Source organism: Manis javanica, chromosome 1 (assembly GCF_040802235.1).
Source record: "Manis javanica isolate MJ-LG chromosome 1, MJ_LKY, whole genome shotgun sequence".
Classification (NCBI taxonomy): Eukaryota; Metazoa; Chordata; class Mammalia; order Pholidota; family Manidae; genus Manis; species Manis javanica.
The window spans coordinates 104,006,627-104,015,262 of NC_133156.1; the positions used below are offsets into that span (position 1 = coordinate 104,006,627).

The 8,636-nt window shown below is 45.8% G+C and overlaps 1 long non-coding RNA gene across 1 annotated transcript; it reads right to left on the reverse strand.

Annotated features, from left to right (window-relative positions):
• Positions 1 to 724: 724 nt before the first annotated feature.
• LOC140848793 (uncharacterized) lies at positions 725 to 4,787 on the reverse strand. Its single transcript, XR_012129935.1, has 3 exons — positions 4,535 to 4,787; positions 3,218 to 3,339; positions 725 to 876 (listed from the first exon to the last, which is right to left on the reverse strand). It is a non-coding gene; the product is annotated as an uncharacterized lncRNA (long non-coding RNA).
• Positions 4,788 to 8,636: the final 3,849 nt, after the last annotated feature.

Sequence of the window (8,636 nt, forward strand, 5' to 3'; positions counted from 1 at the left end):
TTCTTATCTGAAGATAGCTTGAGGTGGGGAGTCTTCATTTATTTTCTCCAGAAGCAGACCCTAAGACAAAGACTCACCGGCAAGCACTGATGTGGGAGATGGTCACAAGAAGCCTGGGAAGAGAAGCGGGGAAGGGAGGGAGGCCAGGAAAGGCGACACAGGATAGGAAGTTTCCCTGCAGGCAGCTGGAGCATAATCCTGTGGAGAAGCTCTGGGAAACAGAGGGACAAGCCCATTGCATCCCTAGCACGGCTGGCCCAACCCAAGCACAGGCAGAGTGGGCTTCTGCGGCTCTCAGGCAAAGACTACAGGAGCCAGCAGCTGGTGGTGTTCATGAAAATGAGGGGCTGATCGGTACAGGTGGGCACCAACAGCTTCTGCTGCAGCTGGGTTCTCTATTGCAGAAGAAAGACCTCACGGATACTTGAAGGCATTTAGCAACGTGCTTGAGAAGCAGTGAGCACTCAAAATTACAATCGTTGTCAATGCTGTGATCATTGCTACTGACCAGGAGTGGCATTTTGAAGACCCAGCTTCTCGTAGAATTATAAGCATTCTCTTTGTGACCTAAAAAAATCTTTAGGTAGAGGTAAGGAAATCCCTCCCCAGTCTCCCGGGCACAGCTGCCAGTACAGGGAACTCCCCGCCCCACTAGGCCCTCCCTGCAGCAGAGGACACCTGAAGCCCTCAGCCAGGCTCAGCGCAAACAGTCCCTTCCAGAGTCACTTGTCATGGGGCCCTGGAGAAGGAACAGAGAAGGTGGAGAAGCTGGCAGGGCAGGGACTTGGTTATACAGGCTGGGAGGACATGTACCAAAGAGATCTGGTCTTTTTTTCTGTCGATCTTAGTTGTAGTCCCTGCTTTTCTTCTTAAGCCCTGGATAAAGAAACGGATACAATGTTGAAGACTATGGTTCATTAATAATGAATTGGTTAGAATACACGTACTTAAATATTTCAAAGGCTTGGCTCAAGGGACTTCACTACAATCATCCAAGCGTCTGTCAGGAAGAAAGATTGGGCCTTACTGAGGTCACACCCAGCTGGTGCAGGTTTGGGGCCTGGAGCCAGAGAAGCGGCCTGCACTCCCGAACTGGCTGCCTTCCAGGGACCCATCCTGTATTCCCGTGGCTCCAGAGTGCCAGCCACTTTTGTAAGCACTTACTGCCAGTCAGATACAATTTTTAGTGCCCCCATTTTACAGATGAAGAAACTGAGGTGCCTTTTGGTACCAGCTGGTAATTGGTAAAGTCTGGCCTCCAGCATTCCAACTCCAGAGTCCACTGTGCTCTATGGTTTAGAAATGACACTTGGAACACACGGTTTATATAGGCACAGGTTAGGCACAAGGCTTCCCCTCTCAACCAGAAAATTAGAAATGTCTTTTCATTGTCCCTCTCAGCCTGCTCATGCACTGTGTCACCAGAATAAGATAAATAGGGGATCTCATTGGTTTACTGTTTGTGTCCTTTATGTTTGGGGATGTTCTTCAGGAGCCACCACTGTCTCCAAGATCTCTCCTACAGCCCTGCATAAGTAGGACAGGGCTTTTCCATTAGCGGCATGAACTGTGCATGCTGCAGAAAAGCTGTAAGCCCCATTCTTGAAGAATCAAGACAAAAAAAAAAGAAAGTCAAGGAGAGAGAAAGGGCATTAGCAGGGGTTCTAAAAGTAATTGAGGAGCCTGTGGCTTTGAGCACATGTACAATTGGCCAGACATGAATTCAAATGGCAGTTCTGTTCGGTGACATGAGCAAAGCGACCCTCCCTTCAGTGCCTTGGTGTTTTCCCATCTGTAACATGCAGACAGTGCTGCCCGTTAGACAGGGTTGGCCCAAGACTTAAATGAAAGAGCCCCAGCAATGCTGGTGCCACACACAGGCATACAGTGGGCTCCCAGTAAATGCTTGTTCCCTTCTGCCCTCTGGGTGCAGGAGAGAAAGGGGGTATGTAGAAGGTTAATCATCCTCCAATTCCAGGAATAATGGAACTGGTTTTGCTGATGTCATGGGAAGAAGAGCCCCACTTGGGAATGTATCCGTCTGGGGAAGAAAACTCAGCTTAGCGTCTATACATTGTCAGGGGACTTACCTTGGACTTCCTGCAAGTCACGGCTGTGAAATGAGGGCAGTTGTTTATTTGGCCAGGGAAGAAGGGAGGGAAAGGATTCTTTGCCTGGGTCCCCATGTCCTCAGTCCACACACACACCTCCTGGGACTGCAATTTTGGACTGAAAGTGAACCCTGCAGTTTGTGAGTTTGTTTGCTTTGGGCAAATAATGACTTCCTGTTTCTTAGAAGACAGAGCAAACTTCCCAAGCCTTCTCTGCCAGGCAGCAGTTCTTACCAGATGACAGGAATGCTTGTGGGGTAAACAGAATGGAGACATGGGGATGAGGCCCACCCGCTGTGCAGCCCCAACAAGTAGAATTGGGGACTGAGAAGCAGGCAGGACATTTCAGCTTCCCCAAGCTCCCAATTTTAACCAAATCCCAAGAGCAGTTTCTGGGACTCCAAGGCCCTTGCCGCCACACACTGCACTATGAGATTCTCACTGGACCCCAGAGTTCACACAACAATTCCCCTGTTTCCTATGCCACTTGGCAGCTCTTTCTACTCACTGGATAGTCTCAAGTCCTCTCTGTCCAAAAAACACTCTGATCTCATTCCCATCTCCAAGTCCCCATTAGGTGTCCCATTTGCCTTCCCAGCCTTCACACATGTTCAGCTCATACCTCACTTCCTACAGGAAGTCCTCCCAGATTGCTCCTCTGATCTTCCTGTTCACAGCCCTTACCACTCAGTACTGTTCACTAAAGTTAGTATCATTTCGATGGCCCCAAACTGTATATTGAGGGCAAGGGCTGAAAAAATAGCTAATGTGTGCTAAGAACTTGACAAGCTTGATATCATGTAAGCCTTCATAACCCTTGTGAAGTAAGCACTTTCGTTATCTCCATTTTACAAAGAGGAAATGAAGGTTCAAGACACAGAAATAGCATGCCCAAGATCTTAAAGTTAGCAGCAGAATTAGGCAACAGCCCACCTCTGACTCTTCCACCTATTCTTGTGAGCATTATGGCATGTCACCTCCTAGATAAATATTTATTAATTTATTGTTGACTTGACAGACTGTAGTTCTCAGAGGGTGGCTCCCAGCCCAACAGCATCTGGGAACTTGTTAGAAATGCAAATCACTGGGCCCTACCCCATACTTACTGAATCAGAAACTCCAGGAGTAGGGGCCCAGAAGTCTGCTTGTAAAAGCTCTGCAGGCTTTCTGTTGTACGCTGGTGTCTGAGATTACTTGACAGACAGTGAAGATTTTAGACTTTTCAGGCCTAGAGACAAAATTGAGGCTTCCATAACAAAATAGAAAACAAATTTCCAGAAACTTTTTGTTGATGAAATTCAAAATATGATAATAATTATTGCATATGATATTTTTATAATAGAGGTCTAATAATGAAAGAATGAAATTTATTTCATGGGGGTGATAACATTTTCCTCTCTTGGGCTTCACAGTTAGTGCCCCCTACCATCAAATTAACTACAAATGTTCATTTGTAAAGCCCATACCTAGTCGCCTGTACAAAGCAGGCAGTGAGTGGGCTTTGGCTTGTAGGCCTATCCCTGGACCCGACCATCCAGCTGACAGAGGAACTGTGGGTACATTTGGGTCCACTCTTGTCTAAACCAAGCAGTCACTACAAACAGCCAGTTTGGTGATTCCATACCCCAGTCCCCACTCCTGCAGAACATTTACTCAATAGAATTGACAGATTTGACCAGGCATCTGGCATTCTACACCTCATGGAGAGGCTGTGACATGCCAGGCAGGCCCCACTCACAGAACTCCCCGGTGAGGAGAACAGCTGCCCCCGAGCAGCTGCAGGAAGCCCCCTGCCCAGCTCCCTCCACCACCTGTCGCCACCCCCCCACCTCATCTGGCCCCTCCTGGACTTCCCAGAGGCAGGCACCCTGCTTGCTCCAGGGAAGGTTGGTATCTGGAGAGGAGGGATAGGGCCCCTTTGCTCCATTTTTATCCTTGGCAGGGCTTTCTCCACACCTGTGTGAATTCATGGCGGCACAGGAAGCAATAGGGGGGCTGAGACAAAGATGCAACGGGAAGTTCAAAACCTTTACCTGTCTCTTAAAAAGAGATGGGTGGAATTAACAAATGGCTGATGTACTGGTTGAATTGTGTCACCCCAAACAACGTTCAAGTCTAAGCCCCTGTACCTGGGAGTGTGGTCTTATTTAGAATAAGGTCCTTGCATACAGTCAAGTGAGAATGAGGCCATGCTGGCTTAGGGTGGACTCTAACCCAGTGACAGGTGCCTTACAGGACGAGGGAAATTGGGACGCAGAGATACACAAGTACACAGAGAGTACACCATGTGAAAATCGAGACAGATATCTGAGTGAAGAGTCTATAAGCCAAGGACTGTCAAAAAAGCAGGGCTAATCCTAGAAGCCAGGAGAGCAGCAAGAAAGAGATTCTCCCTCAGAGCCTCCAGAAGGAGCCAAACATACCTGCACCCAGATTGCAGCCTCCAGAGCCATGAGAGAATAGATTTTTGTTGTCTTAAGCTATCCAGTCCTTGGCATTTTGTTCCAGCAACCCCAGGAAGCCAACAGCGCTGAGGATAGAAATACTCCCGACAAGAGAATGGTGAGACACCGTGAGATACATCCTCATCTGGAACAAGGAACAATCATCACACTTCCAAAAATCCCTAGCATCTGAGACTGTGCCTATGACGTAAAGTTAAGCAAATTTCAACACTAATTTTGCAATTTTAAAACTGATATTTTATATGCACATAGAGAGATAAAATGTTGGATTACTGTAATATTTGCAATATTCATCTCTGGGCGGGGAATCAAATGAACATGGCTTCTGAAAATCAGGAAAAATGGTGATTAGAAACATAAAAACATTTAAATAGAAGTAATAATCCAGGTTTACTCTGAGCAAAAATCCAAATTATAAAAGCAAAAGGACAATCATTTGGAATAAGAGCGGTTTCAAAGTGAACCTGAGATAAGCCTGAAGACAAGATTTCTGCAAGAAGTGTCCGGGAAACTCCTGTGAGAGCGAGTAAAACACAATGAGACACCAAGACTGCTTCTCAGCCTGGCTGCGTGCTAGAATCATCCGAGGAGTTTTCCAAAGAAACCAGGGCCTAGGTCTCACCCCAGGCTGACTGAGTAAACCAGGAGAGGTCACCTAAGACTGTCTGAACTTTCATTTTAATCAGTCTTTGCTTTGAAAAAATTCCATATGAGAAAACCTGTGTTTGGCCTCATCAGTGAGAGGAGATAACAAAATTATTAATAGGTAACATTTTTTTAACATTTTGCATGGCTGGCAATATTCCAAATTATTTATGTGGATTATTTCCTTTAATCATCATAATAGCATCATAACCATAGTTGCCATGTACCATGATTCTACTCATTTCAGAGATGAGAGAACTGAGACTTGATGATGTTAAGTATTGTGGCCAGGATCACACGGTCTGTAAGTGGCACTAGAATCTGAAATAAGAAGGTTAACTCTTCACTACAGCACTGTACTCCACCTTTGAAGCTCAAGGCATAATTATCCAAGCCAGAATTTGTAGTCACTCAAATTTAGATTAGTATCTGGAGGTTCAACTAGTCTGGGATCAGCATAGCTCAGTGTGTGTCCTGAAGTGGTCCTATGTGCGCAACTGATTTAAAAACTCAGTCAGTTGAGCACATGGGGAAGCTTCTCTTTCAGAACTGAAGATGGCGGGCTTCTGTCTTTAAAGATCTTTGCTAAACTGCATAGAAGCCACTGTTTATGGTGAATCACCAGAGAAATTTTTCTACAGTCTCTGGACCAGGGCTGGTGGGACTTCCCTGAAGAAACATTTGTTCACATTTTTTGTGCAGACATGAAATCTTAATGGTACCATCTCTCTCCTGGCTTCCACTTTTTTCTCTCCCACTTATATTTCCCCACTATCCTAATTTTCTCATCTATTTCTTGCTAAGCTCTTCGGCCTTTTGCATGTCTCATTCTTATATGTCACTTAAGCCAGTGGCCTTTAAACTTGGCTACATTTCAGAATCACCTGAGGTACATTTATGAATCCTGAGGTCCCAGCCACACCCCAGAGCAGCAGCATGAGAACCTCAGAGGAAACCACGTATTGGTCCTTCAACGTTCCAAAGCAGATGACTTTGCTTTGTTCCCAAAGGCTTCCTGGAAAAATACGGGGCAACAAATAAGTAATAATATAGCTCTAGACCATTTCAGGTTTCAAACAGCTAACTTACATTCATTACAAGTGTGTATCTTTTTCTTAAATGTTCCCTCTGCCCTTTGGCCTTGAAGCCCTTATGTTAACAGGGGCAACCTTACATTCTGCTTTTTTAGACTGTTTCTCTGAAGACCTCCTCCTCTGCCCTCCCCAAGCCAAGCCACCTGCCTCTTCTCCTTCAGAAATCCCCTTCTGCCATGTTCCAACAGCTGTGCCTCCACCAGGGATTTGCAAAGCAAACCCCAAACCACAGCAAACTACTCTTCTATAATTTGCTGAGCTGCCAACCTAAAACTAAACATTCCCCCTTTTTTTTGTTTAAATGAACTGTGGAACAAACCAAAGTTGTGGTTCTGTTTTCCAGAAAAAATTTAGTCAACTAGTTGAATTCAGAAGCAAAGACAATATGCTCATAAAAACTACTGAACACAAAAGCATTCTCCAAAGGATCCTAACATCATGTTCCCTTTGACTGAATCAGATACACATGTACATGAATAAAATGGGTGTGGGGTGAGGGGTGGCGAGCCCAAGCATCAGAGGGGCTAACTTTTGAAAAGCACACCACGGAGTTGCCCCTGGAGACAAACTAAGGATGTTATCTGCAGAGCCAGGGCAACAACATAGTGCAAAACTTTCAATAAATATTAAGCTGCCATTAACCCTCACTAGAAACCTTTGCCATCCTTCCTACCCTTGGCGTTCTCTCTACTGCTTCCCACATGTGGGACTGTGGCTGGAGAGAGAGTGTCCAAGAAAGCATGGAAGGAAAGGGTGCCCTAGTGTTCAGAGGTCCCACAGCCGTGCTCCTGAAGAGGGCAGCCAGCTGGGTTAGAGCTGGGATCACCCCAGACCTGGTCCCATCTCAGACTTAGTGGTGGTCCCTGAGGCAACTCCCTCCCATCTCTCAGAAAGATGCAGGATCTTCCCAGGCCCCCTCCAGGTCTAATATTTAAGAGAGCAGGCTTTAGGAGCCATGTCAGGAAGCTGGCTCCAGATCCTGGGAGGACTTAACTCTAATTCTCAGGATTTCAGAAAGGGCTGCTGCCCCCCTTTTGCATCTGGGACCTGGAATGGCTGGCCCTCTCGTTTATACAAAGGGGCCTCTTTGTCTTGAGTGGGAGTGTGGGAAATCACTGCAACAGAAAAAGATAGTCAGAAGAGGGACCAGCTCACTCAGAGGATTCTACACTCTCCAAATGACCATGAAGTCATGAGGTGTTGTGCACAGAGCATACACACACACACACACACACACACACACACACAATATTCTTATAAAAATTATGTATTTATATATATTTTTTAATTATATAAGTTTGTGTATCTTTGAATAAATTATATATAGATATATATAGATATATATTATATTATATATGTAATAAAAATGTATATGTCTATATATAATGAGAGAGCAAACTCACATTCTAACTAAATCCAGTTCTTGCACCTACTAGATGACTTCAAACCACTTATTTTTATCTAAAAAAATCAGATGAGGCTCATAATACTCCCTGTAGCAGAGAGAGCCCCAAGTTCCCTGCTACTCCTCCCCCTGTGGGGCAGTCTGATTTCCTCCCTGTCAAATCTGAGTTGTCCTCAGTGACTTGCTTGACCAATGGAATTTAAAGGAAGTGACAGTCTATCTGCCAAGGCTAGATCATAAGGAGTATTGATCTACATGGTCTCTCAGAGAGCTTGCTTTCAGGTCCCTCTTGGGACCCAGCTGCCATTTTCTGAGGAGCCCAAGTCACATGGAGAGGCCACCTGTAGATGTTCTGGGCCATCAGTCCTGCCGAGCTCCCAGTCAGCTCCGATGGCCAGCTGAGTAACTGGGCCACTCTAGAAGTACAAGCACGCAGTCTGGGCGCATCTGTGACACAACCATACAAATAACTGAGACACCTAACTCGCAGAGCAAGTGACTACCAGGTGAGATTAACTGTCGAGATTATAGAAAAGCACTTGTAGCTCCACAAACGTAAAGGGTCATTGTTAATATGATGCACTCCTGCCTTGCCCTTCCTGTCTTGTCCCAAAGAGCAGTTCTGGGCCCTTGTTCCAGCCCATAGCAATTTTCCATCTTGGCTCTGTGCCTGGTTCTCGGATTTTCCAAGTGAGCTTTTAAGAGTGGCCCAGAGTACAGAAAGGAACCCTTGAGGTTGCTTACCCGAGGTGCCTGACCTATATGCCTACACACTCACCCTTCATCCTGCTCCCAGATGACATTTCAAGCCCTGGGTTTCCTAATAGCTGAATATAGCCGAACATGGGGAGACAAGCTCTTCTGTCCACTCATGCCCTGAAACTAGATGTTCTAATTGTCCCCCAAGTTAATGCCT